The 23558-nt window shown below is 40.1% G+C and overlaps 1 non-coding gene across 1 annotated transcript; it reads right to left on the bottom strand.

Moving 5' to 3' along the window:
* Positions 1-290: 290 nt before the first annotated feature.
* LOC122025818 lies at positions 291-396 on the bottom strand. The gene has a single exon (XR_006123844.1). It is a non-coding gene; the product is annotated as a small nucleolar RNA R71 (small nucleolar RNA).
* Between the last annotated feature and the right edge of the window lie 23162 nt (positions 397-23558).

Below are 23558 nucleotides of genomic sequence, written 5' to 3' on the forward strand. Positions count from 1 at the left end.
TAGGTTATACCTTTGGTGCATGCACATGATCTCCCGACAGCTCGGATCATAGCACGATCTCACGTTCGTGCCTCTACGGTATCCACATGAACAAGCGTTTCTAGAGCTTTGTGATATGGTGAATTGTGAAGGAGTGTCAGCAGATGCAGTTCGATTGATAGCATTTTCTATCAGTATCAAGGATAAAGCTAGGACTTGGTTATATTCCCTTCATCCTCAAAGCATCACAAGTTGAAAGCAATTGGAAAAGCAATTTCTGGATCATTTTTTCCCTCCAAGTAGAACAATTTATATGAGGAATTGCATCACAAATTTTGCTCAGATATATGGAGAATCATTATTTGAAGCATGGGATAGATTCAAGAGTCTACAAAGACAGTGCCCTCATCATGGTTTGAAAAAATGGCTGACCCTGCACATATTTTATAGGGGAATTTCTTTCTTGGATAGGTGTTTGTTAGATTCATCAGCTGGAGGTTCTTTTATGGACAAGAGTGTAGATGAAGCATATACATTAATTGATCAAGTAACATTGAACCTCCATGAATGGTTGAACAAAAGTTGGATGGAATATCCCTCAAAAATTCAAGAAGTGCAACCATAAATGCAAGAGATCCTGTCAATCAAAATGTAGTTCAACCACCCAAAATTGTTGAAATTCACAAGTCACAGAATGAGGAGTTCAAACATTTGGGGGAAAACATTAATAGCATAGTTTCAAAATGATTCAAGGAAGACCTTCCTCCTACACAGACAAGATCTAGTGTAAATGATAATAATTTTAAGTTCAGAAGTGGCAAGAATCATGAAGAACTATCATTTGTGATTTTTTGGAAAATTTCATAAATGTACCAATAGTAGATTTTGTTGGATGTGATTCAATTTGTGATACATACTCAGTTCATCTTAATAAGATTCTAGTTCTACCTAATATAGCATGCTTGGGAGAGGTATGGTTTTCTTTTAGGTGTGCAGATTTTCATGGGGCCTATAATTGGAAGCTCAATCTAAACCGGCTTCGACGTCCTGAAAAAATTTCCAAGAAGATGAAGATGGAGAGAGTGATTCATCACTTTTTGATGAAAGCTCCCTCCATAATAAGAGCCCTTGGTAAGAAGGTGATGAAATATCTTACCCCTCCAAGAGCGAGATTTCGATGAATCTAATTAAGTGGTTGAGCTAATGACCTTAAACAAGCGCTTCTTGGGAGGCAACCCAAGTTCATTTTCCTTGTTTTCTTTATGTCTTAAGTGTAGGAGATCGGTGGCCGGCTAGAAGGGGGGTTGGATAGCTAGGTCACCCCCAACTTTGATTTCTTCTCTACACGGTTAGTTTGCGCAAGCGGAAATGAAACTAAAACAAGAAAGCAATGAGTAAGAACACAAACGCTAACACGATTCTTTTATGTGGTTCGAAGATTGCTTGCTCCTACTCCACGGCGTGCCCTTGAGGTGGACGAGCCCTTGATCCTTCGGTGGATCAGTCCCCGGCAATCTCCGGCTAGAGCTTTCTCCTTCTCGGTGGAGCAAACCTCTCACAAAGGATCTCTTCCTCTTTACAATGATGAACTTAGGTTTAGGAGGAAGAGAGTAGGCTTGGAGGCTTTTGGGCAATGACAAGGAGTTATTCAATAAGCATGAGTAACCTCCTTCAAGCCCCAAAGCTTTCTTTAAATAAGAGGAGAGAGTTGATCATCATATCAACTCATCTCGGCACCAGTCGACTGCTAAAACATGCAGTCGACTGGTGTTACCGTTGGAGGTAGCCAACGGCTACTTTCCAGCACCAACGGTCATATACCAGTCAACTGCTAAAACTAGCAGTCGACTGCTAAAACTTGCAATCGACTGATCTACACCGACCGAACGAACAGAACCATTCTGTTCGTGCCCAGTACTGCTACAGTAACACTACATTAACGCTACAGTGCTGCTACAGTAAACCCTAGAATTTATGTTTTTACTCCGAATACAATCTCTCGTGTACTCGTACCCTCACCCTTACGACTCTTTTGACGCTTCCTTTGCAGCTTTACCAGAACCTTCAAGCATACTTTCTTTGGCTCTCGTCCCTCGGATGCATTCAAGCCTGCGGCTCGTCCTCAATGCCATCCTTCGCGTATGCCTCGAAATTGCTTCCCTCGGCCTTTGTCCTCGCTGCCTTGTCCACGGTCCCTCGGATGCTTCATCCTTCACCGGACCCGAAGCCATCAACCTGAGTCGCATGTGTATCTTGCGAACCTGCACAACTCAAATACACATATCAAATACAAGGATGAACCTAACTTAAACTCTTTGACACACACATCAAAACTATGATCGTACCGATCAAAACCTAGGTCGATTGCACCAACATTTAGTTCTTTATAATAAACATGTATCCTCTACTTAATTTTTGTTGTCAATCTTCTTTTGGTAACTTCAATTACATGATGGAGAAGTTAATGACATGGGCATTTGGCACGCATCATTTGGTAACTTCTCTTACTCTTAATCTCCACCACATTATTTTTAGTTTTTATTGGGACAATGAAAAGTTTAAGTCTGAGGGGATGCATTAGATGCATTTGGTTTAGTTTAGTTTTTGCTTATTTCTTTTGCATAATTAATTTTTCCTAGTTGCATCATTCATCACAACAGAATTGTTTGTTCCTTAATAGAAAATACTAGCATATTTCATCTAGATATTTATGTTGTGTGATTTGGTATGCTAGTATGCATATTGATCTTTATTTTCCTATCCAAAGTAGCATGAAGTGAGCATTGTTATTACTAGAAGAATTTGAGTGTTGGCCTAGTTTTAGGATCTCTTCACATTATTCTTGTCTTTGATGGTAGATATTTTTTAAAGTAGTCATGATTCATAGAACCGGACTAGTACTCTTGCTTCTATGGTGACCTCTGAACTACATTTTGGTTACTGGATAAACTCAGATCATGTAAGCTCATTTGAAAAAATCAATCCCAAAAAAAAAATTAAAGTTTGTTCAAGTTTGATACTTTGCAAACATTAAAAAAAAGAAGAAGAAGGAAAAAATAAGGGATAAAAAATAGTTATCGTGAGTGGAAACTAGCAATTCACCCCTTTGAGACTGAGTTAGGTTACTAGGGAAATAAATGTTATGTTTCTCTTGATACTGAGGGCATCTCCAATCCATCACCAAAACACCAAATTTAGTGTCAATTTGACACCAAATTGCTCCAACCCATACACCAAAACTCATCCCAAATATGGTGATGTGAATAGTGCAACACCATAAGTAATATATACGAAATTATTTTTAGGGTTATCGTGGAATAACCTTAGGAAAATTTTTAAGAATTTTAAAAAGTTTTTCTGGAGTTAAACAGAGTCCATATGACTTGTTTTGAGGGATATATCGATGGGGTTAGATGGAGGCAGGTTTGGAATACCCAAATTAAGTGGGAATTGATTAAGGTTAAACTTAGGTTTTAATTAAGCTAACCTAAGGTTTGGATTAACCTCGTTATAAAGCGCCGAAGCCCTTTCTTTTTCCTCGACTTTCCTCTCCTCTGTTCTCCCTCTGTTCTTCGTGGCTCTCTCGAGTCCACGCGATCGTGACCGAGATCGGCGACTTCTCCTTCTCTCGGGGTCGCCGGCGAGGAGCAGATCTTGGAGGGTTGAGAAGAAGGGGTTAGCTATAGCCGAACCCTCCTCCCTGGCCATTTTCTCCCCTCCCTGGTCTTGGCAAGAAGTCGTGATGGATCTACGATCGGGTGTTTTCGCCTACAATCGAAGGGGAAATGAGGGCACCGATGTTGGGTCAGGCTAGCATCGATTGTTTGGAGGAGGTAACAACCATTGTTCCTTCCCGATCTCTTTCCCTGTTCGTCGGCAAGAACAAGTCGTTGCCCTAACTTCGATCTTGGAGGTAAGGGTTTGGTTTTGGTTGTGAATTCGAACCTTGATCCTTTTCTAGTGTTGATTCGGGTGGTTTTCTTTGGGAAGCTGAGATCGGTGTCTTGTTTCCGGCCACCACAGCTTGACTAGATCGATTTCTCCACTGGATCTATGATCGTGCTCTAGCCGTGATCTTGAGGTAAGCGGTTCGGTTTTCCTTTTTGATCGTGAATTCGAACCTCTAATCTGTCTTTCTGGAATTGATTTGGGTGATCTTTCTCGGAAGCAGGGGTTTGTGTTTTGGTTCCCGGCCACCACAGTTCTGTTAGGGATTTCTTTCCTCCATCGAAACTGCTATCGTTTTCAGCGATTGGAGAAACAGAGGTAAGGAAATCAATTGGTTATTGTTGTAACAGATTGTTGTGGTGATTCCTAGTTGTTCTGTCTTCTTGATCCGACCAGTGAAGATGCGTTGTGTAGTTTACTGCTTGTAGGAAATTGATACGCTATTAGTTCTTGTTCTATTCTCTTGATCTAACCTTAGTTGCAGAAAGTCCAGTGTATTCCTTGACCTAGATCAATGATGGAATCAATAGGAGTTGTGAATTGTGTTGTCCAGTTGTGGAAGGCTTTGAGTGTACTATGTTGACTGGAATTTCTGTATACGGTGTTGAACAAGATTAGTTAACAGTGAGATGAGATTTTTGCTTGAAACAGAGGTTTGCAAATTTAGATGTATCTAAACCTGAAATGGATTTCCATGATGTTTAGGTTTGCTTCTTGTTAGGTGATAAGGGAAGGATTAGGGATAATTAAGGGTCTAATGGTACTTTAGTTTTGGGATGACTTGAGCTAGATTGAGATTTAATTTAGCTTTACAAGTGGAAGGAATAGTAATCACAGTAGCTATTACTTTCAGTTGGTTATTTATTTAAAGGTAATTCACCTATTTGTAGTGTACACATATATAGTTACATCAAAATTTCATGTGATATAGGACCTTGATTAGCGACGTGCTGCGTGACGTGGGTGGTTCTGTCGATACGGGATATATTGAGGCGGGTACTTCTTTCTTATCTCCTATTTAGTTCTTTGAACTATAAAGCATGGTTATAATTGGATATTTAGGTTGCATTCCTTAACTCTGGTTATTGATTGCTTTCCTGCTTGTCATTTTGTTTGACCCTTGATATAATCTTGTTTAATTCACTACATTCTCGACTCTTGATATCTGGACTCTGTACATATGCACATGTAGAGTTTTTATCATAGGAGTGTCCGGTTGATTCGGTTAGCATGTTGATCATGCATATTGATGTTGAGTCTACACGTGATGAGTATGTGTTGTTGGAGTTGCATAGTTGATTGACAATTTTGTGTTGTGGTGCATGCATACATGTCTGTTGTGATTATTGGAGGTGTTTACGAGGTTTAGAGAGTTTGCATTGATAATGATGATGCTTATATTATGATTATTATATCATGTCTGTTGGAGTGTATACTGAAAGCATAAGCTTTTGTAAATATTTATTTTGAATAAAGAATCACATTTGGTCAAATTATCTACATTTGTTTGTAGTTGTTCAATTAATTTATATTATAGATAACATAGTATGTGGTGTCACATACAGAAGATGATGTTATCAGTACCTTATAAATTATAAACAGTAGCTCACGACCAAAATGGGAAGGAACAGACCATTGGAAGGTCGTAGTGTAATTAGGTATTAGTTTATCTTGACTATATAATTACACTAGTACACTTAGAGTGTATTGAGTAGGACCATTTGAGGTAGTTTCTTTTATACTGACTTTATAAAGGAACAAAGACCTCAGTTATTATGGAAGTGTGTGCTCTTAATCCTAATATAATAACAAGCACATATATTTGATATTTATTTCTTTAATTTATCAATGGGTGAGATTTAGTTCGATAAATCAATAAGCCGATAAGTTGGGAAATGATAACACTTATAGTGTGTGTTGTTGATTATAGAAGGAAACTGTGTCCTAGTAATCTAGGTTGATAATGTCCCCAAGATGAGCTCATAAGGTTTGTCATGTTAAACCCTGCAGGTGGACATAGTACGACATGTCGATAAGGTTGAGTGGCATTATTCTTGGATTAAGATATTAATTAAATGAGTTGTCAGTAACTCACTTAATTAGTGGACATTTAACATCTTAAACACAGGGAGACTAACACACTCATAATAAGAAGGAGCCCAAAAATGTAATTTGGGATTGGTGCGGTAGTTCAATAATAGTTCTCTAGTGGAATGAATTATTATTGATAAAATTAAGTTGTGTGTTCGGGGTGAATACGGGATGCATAATTTTATCGGGAGACCAAAACCAATTCCTCCTCTCGGTCCCTATCGTAGCCTCTTATTTATAGAGTACTATACCCACCTATACCCATTTTCTATACCCACCTAAAGGGGGCCGGCCAAGCTAGCTTGGGAATCAAGCTAGGGCCGGCCTAAGCATGGTTTATGGGTGGTCGGCCCTAGCTTGAACCCAAGCTAGAAGGGGCCGGCCCTAATGAAATTAAAAAGAATTTTAATTTTAAAATTTTCTTATGTGGAAGATATAATTTATTGGAGAGAATTAAAATTAAAATATCTCTTCTACAAAAGATTAAGAAAAGAGATTAGATCTCTTTCCTTATTTGTAGATAGGAAAGATATTTTATTTTTTCTCTTTGTAAATTATTCACATGTTGAAAAATAAAAATTATAGAAATTTCTTTTTATCAACCATGAAGGGATTTTAAAGGGAAATTTTATTTTTTAAAATTTCCGAAGACAAATAAGGAATTTTTAATTGTTGATTAAAATTTGTCTTATTTGCTCTCCATGAGGTGGCCGGCCATCATACAATTAATTAGGAAATTTTATTTAACTTTTCTTAATAAATTGTTGTCAAGGAAAGTTAAGGAAATTTTATTATAATTAAATTTCCTTATTTACCAAAGCTAAGGAATATAAAAGAGGGGATTGGGGTGCCTTCATGAGACACAACCTCTATTATTCTCTCCCTCTTTTCCTTGGTGTTGTGGGCTGCCAACCTCTTTCCTTCTCTTCCTCTTTTGTGGTGGCCGAAACTCTTCCATTGCTTGGAGCTTTTGTGGTGGCCGGATACTACTTGGAGAAGAAGAAGAAGAAGGAGAGAAAGCTTCCATCCTTTGGAGTTTAGGTTGGTGTTTTCTTTTTATCCTTGGTGAAGCTCTTGTTTTGGCCGAACCTAGCAAGGAGGAGAAGAAGGTGTGTTGGTGGTTTCTCATCTCGGAAGATCGTTGCCCACACAACGTCCGAGGTTAGAAGAGGAATACGGTAGAAGATCAAGAGGTCTTTCTAAAAGGTATAACTAGTATTTTTACATTCCGCATCATACTAGTTATTTTTGGAAATAATACTAAATACAAGAGGCATACGATTCTAGTGTTTTGAATTTGTTTTCGATATAGTGTTCTTTTGTTTTTCTTTTCCTTGTGATTTGATTGTTCTTTTCGGTTGACCTAAAGTTATTTTAGGAAATTAAATATTAGCTTTCCTTAAAAGGTTTTGTCTAGTCGGTGGTGGTTGCTCCCATATCCAAGAAGGCCATGTGCCTCGCCACGTCAGTACTGGGAACCAATTTTGGAAATTAATATTTAATGGAATTAATAACTTAGGTGATTTGGATCAAACATGTTAAGTTCCGCAGGAGATCTAGGTCAAAACCTAAAATAAACAAATAGATTAAGTTTTGGATCAAACGTGTTAAGTTCCGCAGGCGATCCAAAATTTAATTTAAATGAACACATGGTAGCTAGGAAAAGGTTCAGACCTTTGTACAAATTTTTGTACAGTGGAACCTTTAGGTTTTCCGAGTAGCAACCAGCAATTGGTATCAGAGCTAGGGTTTTGCCTCTGTGTATTTGGTATTAGTTTAATTATGCACATGTCATACATAATTTTGGCAGGTTAATAGTAGGATGTGCTAACTTTGTGGATGCAGGATACAACTATTATGGCTTATAGTTTTTTTTTTATGTGTGTGATTGGACCCTTGGACATGTCAAGGGAAATTATATGTGTGTGCATGATTGTATTATAAAATACAGCAGGAGTTGTATTTAGTTTTATTAGAATTTTATTTTTGATCTAGGTACATGTACATTCCTTTTATGGAATATAGGATCGATGGATGTAAATTTTTATTTTATATTTGATCTAGTTTACATGTACATTCCTTCGAGAAATATAGGATTGGAAAATGTAAAATTCTATTTATGTCGCGGATCGAATCTTGCAAGGCATGGAACCTTTTGAGGACCAGAGGCGCAGCGGAACAAGGAGCAAGATGGATACGACAACTAGACCCGGTGGCGGTGGCCAGAGATGGCAGCAGCTAGGGTTGGCGACACACGGAGGACAACAATAGATAAAAGTCATAATAGTTGAAAATTAGTTTTTCATTTATTGCTTTTATATTGTGCTGTGTGTGCATGATAGTATACAAGTCTAGTAGGCTAGCATAGTTAAAATTCCTCATTTATAAATATCTAAGTGGGAGAGGAATTTTAAATAAATTCCATGGTCTCCATTACTGGTTTGTAAGTGATGCAAACAAGCTTGCGCGTTGGCTCTGAGTGCCTTCCTCCATATCGGATGAGCTTGTTTGTGGATCACTAGAACAAACTTCCATTTTGGATGACTATAGGAAGTTAATTAAGAGCATGAGATCTTCCCCATCGGAAGGGGCACAATCTTATTAATGGACTTAGTGTCAAGTAATGGTATACACTTAGGCACGTTTAATAGTATCCTCCCCATCGGAGTCACTGCTATTATTCGTGTGACCAAAGGATACCAACTATTAATTTTATTTGTCAAAAAGTTAGGTTGACAAGATAATAAAATTAATGGGTTAAACCCTCCTTTTACAAATGTTGAATTTGTATACGTCCACACTATCGTGGCATACAAATTTCACGGTGTTTTGAGGCGTTGGTTAATTTAAAATAGTATTGTTTGAGGAATCAATATTATTCTAAATTTAGAGTTCTGACCAAAAGTTATTTGTGATTCTTAGGATGACTTTCAACCCACTGTCCATCATACTACAACAGAATAGACTTACTGGTCTTAATTACATAGATTGGAAAAGGAACCTGGACATTGTTCTTACTGCTGAAAGCTATAGGTTTGTACTGACTGAACCTTGTCCTGATGCACTCACTGGGGAATCTACCCAAGAGGAGATTGAATATCATAGGAAATGGGTAAAAGCAGATGAGATGGCGCGGTGTTACATTTTGGCTTCAATGTCAAATGTATTGCAACATCAGCATCAAGATTTACCAACAGCCTATGATATTATGAACAATCTCAAGGAACTCTTTGGTCATCAGGATCGGGCTTCTAGGCAAGAAGCCATGAGAAAGATAATGACAGCCACCATGCAAGAGGATACTCCTGTGAGGGATCATATCCTAAAGATGATGGCTTATCTGAACGAAATACAGATCCTTGGAGGAGAAATTAATGGGGAAACCTAGATCGATATGATCCTCCAAACACTACCTAGAAGTTTTGAGCAATTCCACCTGAATTACAATATGAACAAAAGGGTATATTCATTGGTGGAACTACTGACAGAACTTCAGGCAGCAGAAGGTTTGTTTTGTCACAATTCTCATATTCACTATGCTGAAAATGGTTCTACTTCTAAACCAAAAGGAAAGAAGAAGAAGAAACAAGTTGGTTCAGTAAAGAAAGTGAATAAATCTCAGAGTACAGGACCTAAAGCTGGAGTGAAGAAGCCAAAGGGCAAGTGCTTCATCTGCAAGCAGTCAGGGCATTGGAAGGCGGACTGTCCTCGTAGGAATCAGAACAACAAAGGTATATCTCATGCTCTAGTTGTTGAAACATGTTTAGCGGTGTTATCTACCTGCACCTGGTGTGTAGATACGGGAGCCACTGATCATGTCTGCAATTCTTTGCAGGGGTTCCAGGAAACCCGACGACTATCTGAAGGAGAGATTACCGTCTACATGGGCAATGCTACTAAGGTGGTGGCTATTGCAATGGGAGATGTCTACTTATCTTTTAATAGAAATAGAAATTTAGTTTTAAGAAATTGTCTTTATGTACCCAGTTTTAGAAAGAATTTAATTTCAGTTTCTAAACTATTTTTGGATGGATATTCAGTTTCATTTAGTAACGATGTAGTTATTAAGAGAAATAAAGTGATTATATGTTCTGGTACATTAGTTGGCAATTTGTATACTTTAAATCCAATTTCTCCCACAAAGCAAAACAAGGAAATTTATATAACTCATCTTCTAACTCTAATAAGAGAAAAGAACCTTTGGAAATGAACCAAGCATATCTTTGGCATCTAAGGCTTGGTCATATTAACTTAAGTAGGATTCAGAGGCTTATGGCCGATGGACTTTTGGGTTCATTAGAATTGGAAAAATTTTCAACTTGTGAATCTTGCTTGGAAGGTAAAATGACCAAGAGGCCTTTTAAGGCCAAGGGGTATAGAGCCAAAGAAGTATTAGAATTGGTTCACTCTGATTTGTGTGGTCCTATGTCTGTCCAGTCAAGAGGAGGTTTTGAATATTTTGTCTCTTTTATAGACGATTATTCAAGATATGGATACATTTACCTAATGCGCCGCAAGTCCGAGTGCTTTGATAAGTTCAAAGAGTACAAGGCTGATGTGGAGAAATGACTAGGTAAAGTATCAAGACACTACGGTCTAATCGTGGTGGCGAATACCTCTTAGGAGAGTTTAGGAATTACTTATCAGAGGGCGGGATTCAATCCCAACAGTTCGCACCTGGTACACCCCAATAGAATGGTGTGGCAGAACGAAGGAATAGGACTCTTATGGAAATGGTTAGATCAATGATGAGTTATTCAGAATTACCAAATTCGTTTTGGGGATACGCTCTGGAAACGGCAGTGTACATTCTGAACTTAGTACCTTCTAAATCAGTTTCTTCTACTCCCACAGAATTGTGGAATGGGCGAAAGCCCAGTCTAAGACATATTCGGATTTGGGGTAGTACAGCACAAGTGCTGAAACCAGATGCTGATAAGTTAGAATCTCGTACAGAAGTTCGCGTATTTGTGGGGTATCCCAAAGGAACGAAAGGTGGTTTATTTTATAGTCCTAAAGACCAGAAGGTCGTTGTTAGCACCAATGCCCAATTTTTAGAAGAAGACTATATAATGGATCACAAGCCCAGTAGCAAAGTTATTTTAGAAGAACTTAGAGAGGACACGTCTACTTCAGTACCAACAGTACAAGATGAAGTACCACAAGAGACTGCAACATGTGTCACACATGATACACAACCACAGACAGTGCCTCGTCGTAGTGGGAGGGTTGTAAGGCAGCCTGAAAGATTCATGTTTTTGGGAGAGTCTTCGGACTTGATCCCGGGTAAACATGAACCTGATCCCCGAACATATGACGAAGCACTCCAAGATATAGATGCAAAAGGCAGTAAATTCTGAAATAGAGTCTATGTACTCTAATAAGGTCTGGGATCTTGTAGAACCACCTGATGGTGTAAAAGCCGTTGGATGCAAGTGGATCTACAAAAGGAAAAGAGGGACAGACGGGAAGGTAGAAACCTTCAAAGTTGGCTTGTTGCGAAAGGGTACACTCAGAAAGAGGGAATCGATTATGAGGAGACCTTTTCACCGGTAGCCATGCTTAAGTCTATCCGGATACTCTTATCCATTGCTGCTCATATGGATTATGAGATTTGGCAAATGGATGTCAAGACAGCTGTCCTTAATGGAAGTCTTGAAGAGAACATCCATATGAAGCAACCAGAAGGATTTATTGAAAAAGGCAAAGAGCATCTAGTGTGCAAGCTCAATCGGTCCATTTATGGACTGAAGCAAGCTTTAAGGTCTTGGAACATCTGGTTTAATGAAGTAATTCAGTCATATGGATTTATTCAGTGTCCGGATGAGTCTTGTGTATACAAGAAGTGTAACGGAAACGTGGTGGTATTTCTTGTACTATACGTAGATGATATTTTGTTAATTGGCAACAATGTCAAGGTATTATCAGACGTAAGGGTATGATTGTCCAAGCAATTTGATATGAAGGACTTAGGAGATTGTGCACACATTCTTGGGATCAATGTTATAAGGGATCGCAAGAAAAGAATGTTGTGTCTGTCCCAAGCTTCATATATAGATACAATCCTTGCTCATTTTAGCATGCAGGATTCCAAGAAAGGTTTCTTACCTTTTAGGCATGGAGTAGCTCTATCTAAAGAGATGTCTCCGAAGACATCAAAGGAGATAGAGGACATGAAAGCAGTTCCTTATGCTTCGGCTGTAGGAAGCCTTATGTATGCAATGCTATGCACGAGACCTGATATCTGTTTTGCCGTGGGCATGGTTAGCAGATATCAGAGTAACCCTTGACAAGGACATTGGACTGCGGTAAAGCATATATTAAAGTACCGGAGAAGGACTAGAGATTATATGCTAGTTTACCAAGCAGATGATTTGCTCCCTGTGGGTTACACGGATTCAGATTTCCAATCAGATAGGGACAACAGTAAGTCTACATCAGGCTATGTGTTTACTTTAGGAGGTGGAGCCATTGCATGGAGGAGTGTAAAGCAGAAATGCGTTTCGGACTCAACCATGGAAGCTGAGTATGTAGCAGCCTCTGAGGCAGCTAAAGAAGCAATATGGCTCAGGAACTTTCTAATGGACTTAGATGTGATTCCTGGTTTGCCCAAAATCATCACAATTTATTGTGATAATAGCGGTGTAGTTGCAAACTCGAAGGAACCGCGAGCTCATAAGGTAAGTAAACATATAGAGCGCAAGTACCACCTGATACGAGATATCGTGAAGCGAGGAGAAGTTGTCATCGCCAAGATTGCATCAGCAGATAACCTGGCAGATCCTTTCACTAAGGCCCTTCCGGCGAAAGCTTTCGATCAGCATGTGGAGGGAATGAGAATCAGATGTATGGCAGAAGATATGGCAGCTTAGTCATTAGTATAAGTGGGAGATTGTTGGAGTGTATACTGAAAGCCTAAGCTTTTGTAAACATTTATTTTGAATAAAGAATCACATTTGGTCAAATTATCTACATTTGTTTGTAGTTGTTCAATTAATTTATATTGTAGATAACATAGTAAGTGGTGTCACATACAGAAGATGATGTTATCAGTACCTTATAAATTATAAACAGTAGCTCACGACCAAAATGGAAAGGAACAAATCATTGTAAGGTCGTAGTGTAATTAGATATTAGTCTATCTTGACTATATAATTACACTAGTACACTTAGAGTGTATTGAGTAAGACCATTTGAGGTCGTTTCTTTTATACTGACTTTATAGAGGAACAAAGACCTCAGTTACTATGGAAGTGTGTGCTCTTAATCCTAATATAATAACAAGCACATATATTTGATATTTATTTTTTAATTTATCAATGGATGAGATTTAGTTCGATAAATCAATATGCGCGATAAGTTGGGAAATGATATCACTTATAGTGTGTGTTGTTGATTATAGAAGAAAACTGTGTCCTAGTAATCTAGGTTGATAATGTCCCCAAGATGAGCTCATAAGGTTTGTCATGTTAAATCCTGTAGGTGGACTTAGTCCGACATGACGATAAGGTTGAGTGGTACTATTCTTAGATTAAGATATTAATTAAATGAGTTGTCAGTAACTCACTTAATTAGTGGACATTTAACATCTTAAACATAGGGAGACTAACACACTCATAATAAGAAGGAGCCCAGAAATGTAATTTGGGATTGGTGCGGTAGTTCAAAAATAGTTCTCTAGTGGAATGAATTATTATTGATAAAATTAAGTTGTGTGTTCGGGGCGAACACGGGATGCTTAATTTTATCGGGAGACTAAAACCAATTCCTCCTCTCGATCCCTATCGTAGCCTCTTATTTATAGAGTACTATGCCCACCTATACCCACTTTCTATACCCACCTAAAGGGGGTCGGCCAAGCTAGCTTGGGAATCAAGCTAGGGTCGGCCTAAGCATGGTTTATGGGTGGCCGGCCCTTGCTTGAACCCAAGCTAGAAGGGGCCGGACCTAATGAAATTAAAAAGAATTTTAATTTTAAAATTCTCTTATGTGGAAGATATAATTTATTGGATTGAATTAAAATTAAAATATCTCTTCTACAAAAGATTAAGAAAAGAGATTAGATCTCTTTCCTTATTTGTAGATAGGAAAGATATTTTAGTTTTTCTCTTTGTAAATTATTCATATGTTGAAAAATTAAAATTATAGAAATTTCTTTTTATCAACCATAAAGGGATTTTAAAGGGAAATTTTATTTTTTAAAATTTCCGAAGACAAATAAGGAATTTTTAATTGTTGATTGAAAATTGTCTTATTTGCTCTCCATGAGGTGGCCGGCCATTATACAATTAATTAGGAAATTTTATTTAATTTTTCTTAATTAATTGTTGTCAAGGAAAGTTAAGGAAATTTTATTATAATTAAATTTCCTTATTTACCAAAGCTAAGGAATATAAAAGAGGGGGTTGGGGTGCCTTCATGAGACACAACCTCTATTATTCTCTCCCTCTTTTCCTTGGTGTTGTGGCCGGCCAACCTCTTTCCTTCTCTTCCTCTTTTGTGGTGGCCGAAACTCTTCCATTGCTTGGAGCTTTTGTGGTGGTCGGATACTACTTGGAGAAGAAGAAGAAGAAGGAGAGAAAGCTTGCATCCCTTGGAGTTTTGGTTGGTGTTTTCTCTTCATCCTTTGTGAAGCTCTTGTTTTGGCCGAACCTAGCAAGTAGGAGAAGAAGGTGTGTTGGTGGTTTCTCATCTCGGAAGATCGTTGCCCACACAACGTCCGAGGTTAGAAGAGGAATACGGTAGAAGATCAAGAGGCCTTTCTAAAAGGTATAACTAGTATTTTTCCTTTCCGCATCATACTGTTATTTTTGGAAATAATACTAAATACAATAGACATACGATTCTAGTGTTTTGAATTTGTTTTCGATATAGTGTTCTTTTGTTTTTCTTTTCCTTGTGATTTGATTGTTCTTTTCGGTTGACCTAAAGTTATTTTAGGAAATTAAATATTAGCTTTCCTTAAAAGGTTTTGTCTAGTCGGTGGTGGTTGCTCCCATATCCAAGAAGGCCATGTGCCTCGCCACGTCAGTATTGGGAACCAATTTTGGAAAATAATATTTAATGGAATTAATAACTTACATGATTTGGATCAAACGTGTTAAGTTCCGCAGGAGATCTAGGTCAAAACCTAAAAGAACAAATAGATTAAGTTTTGGATCAAACGTGTTAAGTTCAGCAGGCGATCCAAAATTTAATTTAAAAGAACACATGGTAGCTAGGAAAAGGTTAAGACCTTTGTACAAATTTTTGTACAGTGGAACCTTTAGGTTTTCCGAGTAGCAACCAACAATGTCATCATACACTACATTATTGACGACCATTTGCTCCCCTGTGGTATGAGCTAGTCTCTAGTCATACCGGTGGATGGTCTGAAGACCACTAGCTCCTTTAGGTATGAGCTAGTCTTCAGACATATTAGCTGTCCATTCGGCCATTGAGGGAGAGTGGTAGCTAGGAGTGGAGCTAGTCGTTCCTACTCACTAGGCTGCTCAGTTTTATACTCTGTTTGCCTTGACCACTCTTGGGTAGTGAGTCTAGAGGGTTCAGTAGTTAGGGGGCCTGTGATGTGAGTAGTCATGGACCCTGATGCTAGGTAGTTAGATAACTACTTAGCGTACCGAACGCCTTAGCCACTCTATAGCGGTTACTTACGTTGAGGTTAGTATGGTTTGTCACGGACCCAAGCCTCTCGGCCATACAGGGGTCGTGGTGTCTGGAGAGGTGGCGGGGGTGACCATGGAGCATGCATGCACTTTTGCATATAATGCGCGGTGCATCTGTGGAGTTATGTTTGCATACATGCCTAGTAGATACTAGTTGCATGTGTTTGTGATATGTTGCACTTGATTGAGCTATGGTTGTTACATTTGGATGCCATGCTGCATACATGTCATTTACTTTACATATATTTGCAGTCGTATATGTATTGCACAGGTGTCAGGAGTATGTTGTTGCCTCGGTGAGTTTACGAATCATGGTATTATGGTATTGTTTCTTTTCGGATATGTACATTTATGTTATGTGCATTTTGTTATGTTAGGTATGTTCATGTATTGTTGTAACATATAGGGTTAGATGTATTATATTTGGACAGCATGGTCTTATTTCTTTTATGGAGACTGTATTCTTGATATCTACTTTATTATGTAAACCATGTTTTATTCTATCTATTACCCGTTGAGTTTCCTATAGTCACCACCCCGTCTATCCCATTTTGATTTCAGCTAGTAGGTAGATGATATGGAGCTGCTTAGAGTACACTGCCAGTCGGTCCCACTTCCCACGTTATATCCGAGGACTCTTATCGGTTTTGCTTCTCTTTTCCTACTCTTCGTATTTGTTGGATTTAGAGTTGTGAGAACGAACTATGTTTGGATACGTGTATTGTGGACTTGTATCTATGATGTGTTTCGTGGACTTTGGTATTTGTGGGTTTCCTCTTCCTCTCTTTGTTGTGCTTTGATATAGCCGTGTGGGCTACATATTAGTTGCATGATTGTTGTTAGTTCTTTTATCCAGCCGAGTAGGCTGTGAGTATTACTGCGTGGTTGTTGTTTCTTTTGTGTACATATATTCCAGCCGCATGTGGCTGATGTATATTGCATGTATGTGAGATTCAGATTGTCAACGGTACAAGGGAGATGCTGTCGAAATTTTTCGGTAGAGACTCACCCGGGGCGTGACAATTTAGTGGTATCAGAGCGAGGTTTACGACTCCTGTTTTATTTCGTGGTTTGGATTTTCGAGGCGAGTTTTACGAGGTTTACGAGACTTACGTGGTTTATACTCGCGATTCATATGTCCTCAATATGACTTTCCGGATATTGGGACCAGGCACGGTAGGATATCTCCAAGCTATAGGATGTAAGTTGTCTTACTATTAATTTAAAATTTTGTTAGTCTTACTTATTATTGAGGTATGGCACGACACGGGTCGACAGCTATGCATCACCGTGGTCCGGGACAACCACGGAGACAACATATCGAATCAGTCGAATCTGAGCCGGTTGAACAGGAGATGGATTCTTCTAAGAATCCTACAGAGGTTGAGACAGATAATCATGGACAGACCCATCAGGTCCTTATGAGAGATCAGGGTTTACAGCCTCAGGTGGGTTCTCCTATATTACCCTTAGTTATCCGTACTCCTGTTGCTACTCCTTGGGTGAGGGATAGAGCTCGTATCCCACTATTAGCTCGATCGGTAAAGTACCGATTCGCCTTATTCCATGGAGTTCTCGACCCGAGTGTTGCTCGTTCTTGGTTGGGAAATGTGGAGGATACTTTCGAGTATTTGTCGTGTACCGAGGAAGAAAAGGCTGAGTTAGCTGCGTACCATCTTCGAGATCAGGCTGTCACTTGGTGGAAATTGCAGAAGGCACTGTTTGGAGATCAGAGTATTACCTGGATCCTATTCCGTGATGGTTTCAAGAGACAGTATTTTCTGGCCCCCTATCGTATGGCTCGTCGACAGGAGTTCTTAAATCAGAAGCAGGGTGATCGATCTGTGATGGAGTATGATGCAAAGTTTAACCGATTAGCTGAGTATTGTCCGCAGCTTGTTGCTCAGGACAGCGATCGGTTAGACCAGTTTACCCAGGGCCTTGCGGTTTATATTCGTATCCGGATGTCTGGTTTTACTCCTAGTACTTACCGGGAGGCGTTAGATAGAGCTTTGATGATTGAGATGATACAGCAGCAAGTTGCCCAGGAACGGGGAAAGGATAAACAAAGGATTCAAGGTACTCCTCCTAATCAGAGACAACAGAACCAAGGTCAGAAAAGACGGAGGAAAGGGCATGGATCGCAGGCTACTTCGGGAGAGTCTCATCACTTACCAAAGATAGCACGATCGTTAGCTGATTCCTCTCGTCCCTCTCAACAGCACTGGAAGGATCAATCCGGTGGACTAGTATGTTTCCAGTGTGGTGTGGAGGGTCACTCTAAGACCAATTGTCCACTGGGTCAAAAGGTGTGTTACTACTGTAAGCTTCCAGGTCATGTGAGTCGCGACTGCGGACTGAAGGCACAGATGGAGGTGCCAGAGTTGCTGCTCAAGGGAGTCAGGTTACTCAGACTCTAAGGCAGAAGGGACCGCAGAAGACACAGGGTATCCCACATCCGCAGCATATTCCACCTTCTCAGGCACATGCATATCACATTCAGAGTTAGCAGTGCCCAGTGATGCCAACGGCCACGCAGTATTCCACCGCGGCGTCCCATCAGATGTATCCGGCACAGCAAGACCCTGCACTTCCATCTCAGCCTTATTCGGCATTCCAGCCACCAACTCAGCCTCAGTACCCTCACCGCAGCTTACTCTCCTCCGATTCCACGTCAGCCTACTTTAAGGATGCCGCCATCGAGTGCCGAGGTGGGACGAGTTTATGCTGTTACACGCGAGGAGGCACAGCGGGCTGAGGGATCGGTCTTTCGCGGTATGGTTACTGTTTATTCATTTCCTGCTGAATTATTGATAGATACTGGTAGTTCCCATTCTTTCATTTCTTGGATATTTCGGTATAAGATTTGTAGATTACTTGTTCGTCGGACTCACTCATTAGCGGTATCTTTACCCTTGGGAGAGATTCTAAGTATCAGTCATGAGATTAAGGAATGTCCATTAGACTTCGATGGTCAGATCCTTATGGTGGACTTACAGGTTCTAGATATGCTAGAATTTGACATCATTTTATGTATGGACTGGTTGGCTAGATATTATGCTACCGTCGATTGCAGCGCGAGAGTAGTTACATTTAGACCTCCGGGTCTACCATCCTGGGTATTCATGGGTTCCAAGGATGAGGGGATTTCTGTCATCTCAACAATGCAAGCTAAGAGATTATTGTCTCAAGGTTGTCAGGGGTATTTGTTATCTATGATTAGGATTGATCAGGATCATACAACACAGCTTTCTGACATTCCTATAGTTCAGGAGTACCCTGACGTATTTCCAAAAGAATTACCCGGCTTGCCCCCAAAAAGGCAAGTGGAGTTCAGAATTGAGTTGATTCTGGGGGCAGCACCGGTATCAAAGGCTCCGTATCGCATGGCACCTAAAGAATTGGAGGAGCTAAAAGTGCAATTACAAGAGCTGCTGGATAGAGGGTTTATCCGTCGTAGTGTTTCTCCATGGGGAGCTCCGATACTCTTTGTGAAGAAGAAGGATGGATCAATGAGATTATGCATCGACTATCGGCAGCTGAATGTAGTGACTATTAAGAACAAATATCCACTGCCACGTATAGAGGATTTGTTTGATCAGCTCAAGGATACTCGTGTATATTCAAAGATTGATATGCGCTTTGGCTATCATCAGCTAAGTGTGAGGGATTCAGATATACAGAAGACAGTCTTCCGTACTCGTTATGGACACTATGAGTTCTTGGTAATGCCCTTTGGGCTTACCAATGCTCCAGCAATTTTCATGGGTCTGATGAATAGGGTATTTCTTGAGTTCTTGGTTTAGTTTGTTATTGTGTTCATCGATGACATTTTGATATATTCTCGATCCGAAAAAGAACATGGGCGACATCTTCGTATAGTATTGGAGACGCTCCGGCGAGAACGTCTCTATGCAAAATTCAGCAAATGTGCATTCTGGTTATCTTCTGTGGGTTTTCTGGGACATATTGTTTCTAGCAGTGGTATATCCGTGGACCCACAAAAGATAGAAGCTGTTACCAGCTGGGAGCAGCCAAAGTCTGTACAGGAGATTCGTAGCTTTCTTGGTTTGGTTGGGTATTACCGGAGGTTTGTAGAGGGTTTCTCTAGCATAGCTTTGCCTTTGACTTGGCTGACCAAGAAAGGGGTGAAGTTTTGCTGGACAGAGTCTTGCGAGATGAGTTTTCAGGAACTTAAGCGAAGACTCATTTCTGCACCTATACTAGTACTTCCTTCTGGAGATGATGGCTTCGTGCTTTATACAGATGCATCACTACAGGGGTTAGGTGCAATACTCATGCAGCATGGACGAGTAGTTTCTTATGCCTCACGTCAGTTGAAAGAGCATGAGAAGAATTATCCGGTACATGACTTGGAGTTAGCCGCTATTATATATGCGCTAAAAATCTGGAGACACCATCTATACGGAGTTACCTTTGAGATATTAACGGATCATAAGAGTCTTAAGTATCTATCTACTCAGAAAGAATTTAACTTAAGACAGAGAAGATGGATGGAATTCTTGAAGGACTATGACTGTACGATCAACTACCACCCAGGGAAAGCTAACGTGGTAGCTGATGCGTTGAGTAGGAAATCCCGAGGAGTTCTTGCCTGTCACCGTGTGATGGTTACAGAACTGGTACAGAAATTTTCTAAGTTGGGTTTAGTAGAGCAGGGTCAGACTGAGCAGGGTATTCTTGTATCTATGGTTGTCAAGTCATCCATTGTCGAGCAGATTAAAGAAGCTCAGGCTACGGATCAACATCTGAAATTTTTGTGTAACAGAGTTATTCCAGGACAGCAAACAGGGTTTTCTTGCGATGGAAATGGAATTCTATATTTCCAGGGGAGTTTGTGTGTTCCTGAATCATCTTCTGTGAAGGAAGACCTACTTCAGGAAGCACACCGATCCAGATTTGCGATTCATCCTGGTGGTACATGTATGTATAGTGATCTGAGGCGTTCTTATTGGTGGGTTGGCATGAAGAAAGACATTGCGGATTTCGTTGCACAATGCCTTGTATGTCAGCAAGTGAAGGCTGAACATCAGAGACCTGTTGGTTTGCTTAAGAAGATTCAGATACCGGAATTGAAATGGGAGCACATCACGATGGATTTCGTCGTGGGACTGCCCAGAACTCGGCGAGCCCATGATACGATTTGGGTAATCGTTGACCGGTTAACCAAATCTGTTCATTTCCTTCCAATCCGTAGGACGGAGTCATTGGATCGATTAGCAGAGTTGTATTGTAGAGAGATTATTAGACTTCACGGAGTACCTCTCAGTATTATTTCGGATAGAGATACGCGGTTTACTTCACGTTTCTGGCAGAATCTACAGCAGGCTATGGGTACAGAGTTATGTCTCAGTACGACTTTCCACCCCCAGACAGATGGTCAGTCGAAGCGTACCATACAGACACTAGAGGACCTATTGAGATCATGTGTCATGGACTTCGAAGGTAGTTGGGAGGACCATTTACATTTAGTAGAATTTGCCTACAACAACAGTTATCATTCGGCAATACAGTTGGCACCTTATGAGGCATTGTATGGCAGAGCATGTAGATCTCCTACCCATTGGGTAGAAATTGGGGAAACACAGATTTTGGGGCCACAGAGCCTTCAGCATGATGCAGAGATGGTTCGTACTATCAGGCGCAGGTTGTCAGAAGCTCAGGATCGACAGAAGAGTTATGCGGACCGGAGACGGAGACCTTTAGAGTTTTCTGTTGGTGATCATGTATTCTTACGAGTATCCCCTACGAAAGGAGTAAAAAGGTTTGGGTTGAAGGGTAAGTTGGCGCCTCACTATATTGGGCCCTTCCAGATTCTCGAGAGGATAAGGGAGGTGGCGAATCGACTGGCGCTACCACCATCACTGACTGGGGTGCATGACGTATTTCATGTGTCTATCTTAAGGAGATACGTACCACATCCTTCGCATATTCTCATAGATGTATCGATTGTTCTTCAGCCAGATATATCGTATAAGGAGATTACAATTCGGATTTTGGACCGTAAAGAGCGTCAGTTGCGGAACAAGACAATTCGGCTGGTCAAGGTCGGATGGCGGCATCACTCAGATGAAGAAGCCACTTGGGAGTTGGAAGATAAGATGCGGGCTAATTACCCACACCTGTTTACTGAAGGTGAGTAAAATTTATTTCAGTAACTAGAATGAGTTTATCTACTACTTCTTTTTTTAACGGGTAGTGATAAATTTGGGGACCAAATTTTTATTAGTGGGGGAGAATGTAATATATACGAAATTATTTTTAGGGTTACATGGAATAACCTTAGGAAAATTTTTAAGAATTTTAAGAATTTTTTATGGAGTTAAACGGAGTCCATATGACTTGTTTTGAGGGATATATCGATGGGGTTATATGGAGGCAGGTTTGGAATACCCAAATTAAGTGGGAATTGATTAAGGTTAAACTTAGGTTTTAATTAAGCTAACCTAAGGTTTGGATTAACCTCGCTATAAAGCGCCGAAGCCCTTTCTTTTTCCTCGACTTTCCTCTCCTCTGTTCTCCCTCTGTTCTTCATGGCTTTCTCGAGTCCACGCGATCATGACCGAGATTGACGACTTCTCCTTCTCTCGGGGTTGCCGGCGAGGAGCAGATCTTGGAGAGTTGAGAAGAAGGGGTTAGCTACAGCCGAACCCTCCTGCCCAGCCATTTTCTCCCCTCCTTGGTCTCGGCAAGCAGTCGTGACGGATCATGTTTTCGCCTACAGTCGAAGGGGAAACGAGGGCACCGACGTTGGATCAGGCCAGCATCGATTGTTTGGAGGAGGTAACAACCATTGTTCCTTCCCGATCTCTGTCCCTGTTCGTCGGCAAGAACAAGTCGTTGCCCTAACTTCAATCTTGGAGGTAAGGGTTTGGTTTTGGTTGTGAATTCGAACCTTGATCCTTTTCTAGTGTTGATTCGGGTGGTTTTCTTTGGGAAGCAGAGATCGGTGTCTTGTTTCTGGCCACCATAGCTTGACTAGATCGATTTCTCCACCGGATCTGTGATCGTGCTCTAGCCATGATCTTGAGGTAAGCGGTTCGATTTTCCTTTTTGATCATGAATTCGAACCTCTAATCTATCTTTCTGGAATTGATTCGGGTGATCTTTCTGGGAAGCAGGGGTTTGTGTTTTGGTTCCCGGCCACCACAGTTCTGTTAGGGATTTCTTTCCTCCATCGAAACTACGATCGTTTTCAGTGATTGAAGAAACAGAGGTAAGGAAATCAATTGGTTATTGTTGTAACAGATTGTCATGGTGATTCCTAGTTGTTCTGTCTTCTTGATTCGACCAGTGAAGATGCGTTGTGTAGTTTACTGCTTGTAGGAAATTGATACACTGTTAGTTCTTGTTCTATTCTCTTGATCTAACCTTAGTTGCAGTAACTCCAGTGTATTCATTGACCTAGATCAATGATGGAATCAATAGGAGTTGTGAATTGTGTTGTCCAGTTATAGAAGGCTTTGAGTGTACTATGTTTACTGGAATTTTTGTATATGGTGTTGAACAAGATTAGTTAACAGTGAGATGAGATTTTCTTGAAACAGAGATTTGCAAATGTAGATGTATCCAAACTTGAAATGGATTTCCATGATGTTTAGGTTTGCTTCTTGTTAGGTGATAAGGGAAGGATTAGGGATAATTAAGGGTTTAATGGGAATTTTGTTTTGGGATGAGTTGAGCTAGATTGAGATTTAATTTAGCTTTACCAGTGGAAGGAATAGTAATCACAGTAGCTATTACTTTCAGTTGGTTATTTATTTAAAGGTAATTCACCTATTTGTAGTGTACACATATATAGTTACATCAAAATTTCATGTGATACAGGACCTTGATCGACGACGTGCTGCGTGA

The sequence above is a fragment of the Zingiber officinale genome, chromosome 9B, assembly GCF_018446385.1.
Source record: "Zingiber officinale cultivar Zhangliang chromosome 9B, Zo_v1.1, whole genome shotgun sequence".
NCBI classification, from domain to species: Eukaryota; Viridiplantae; Streptophyta; class Magnoliopsida; order Zingiberales; family Zingiberaceae; genus Zingiber; species Zingiber officinale.